This window comes from Choloepus didactylus (assembly GCF_015220235.1).
Source record: "Choloepus didactylus isolate mChoDid1 chromosome 13 unlocalized genomic scaffold, mChoDid1.pri SUPER_13_unloc1, whole genome shotgun sequence".
In the NCBI taxonomy this organism is placed as follows: domain Eukaryota; kingdom Metazoa; phylum Chordata; class Mammalia; order Pilosa; family Megalonychidae; genus Choloepus; species Choloepus didactylus.
The window spans coordinates 1,835,021-1,836,354 of NW_023637588.1; positions in this window are offsets into that span (position 1 = coordinate 1,835,021).

A 1,334-nucleotide genomic window follows, 5' to 3' on the forward strand; every position below is an offset into this window, starting at 1 on the left:
GTATGCAACATATTGATGGTTCATATTTTCTGATAAATTCTGCCAATCTTTATCTTTTAATTGGGGAGTTTAATCCACTTACATTCAACATTATTACTGTAAAGGCATTTCTTGAATAGCCATCCTCTCCTTTGGCTTATGTTTTCAGATATGTTTTTTCCACTCACACTTAATATACCCATAATGAATCTCTTTATACTGAGCCTTTCTTTTTCCCCATCAGTAATATATCAAGAGGTCAGGTCTCTTGTTAGCAAATTCCCTCAGCATTTGTTTGTCTGTCAAAGTTTGTTTTCCCTCAAATATGAAGGAGAGCTTTTCTGGGTAAATAATTTTTGGTTGGCAATTTTTCTCTCTCAGAATTTAAATATGTCATGCCGTTGCCTTCTCACCTCCATGGTGCCCACTGAGTGGTCACTACTCAGTCTTATGCTTTTTCCTTTGTAAATGATGAATTGCTTTTCTCTTGCTGCTTTCAGAACTTTCTCCTCTTCAGTGATTAACAATCTGAACAGAATATATCTGGGAGTGGGTTTATTTGGATTTATTTTGTTTGGCATTTGCTGGGCATTTATGATTTGTGTATTTATAATGTTTAGAACGTTTGGGAAGTTTACCTCAAAATTTCTTTAAATGCTCTTTCTAGGCCTTTATGCTTCTCTTCCCCTTCTGGAAAACCAATTACTCTTATATTTGGATGTTTTATATTATCTATCATATCTCTGAGGTCCATTTCAATTTTTAAAATTTTTTTCCCATTCTTTCTTTTGTTCTTTCATTTTCCATTCTGTCTTCTTTGAGGTCAGTGATTTGCTGTTCAATTTTACTCTAGTCTTGTGCTGTGAGTATCCAGAATTTTTTAATTTGGTCCACAATTTCTTTTATTTCCATAAGACTGTCTAATTATTTACTATTGCAATTTCTTCTTTGTGCTCTTTTAGGATCTTCTTCATGGCCTTTATATCCTGTGCCATGCCCTCATTGGTCCTTTAGTTCTTTGTAATTGCCAAGTACCGTTTCCTCATGATCTCTTGATTTGGGTGTTTGGGTTTGGGTTATTCATATCACCTGCTTATAGTGTTAATATTTCTATTGTTTTTGTCCTCTGGCATTTGCTTAATTTTATAGGGCTATTTAGGATTATGTAGGCTATGCAATGTTATCCCTAATTGCCAGATCTAGCTTGGTGGCATACCCTTTCTCTAACTTCCAGCATGGGCATCCATGAGCCATCTATTCCCCTCAAGACAGTTTCTCCAACTCTGGTCTTGTGATGAGGGGGGTTGGAATTTATGGGAGTTCAATTGGAGTGCCAAGTTTGCATGTGTAGCTGT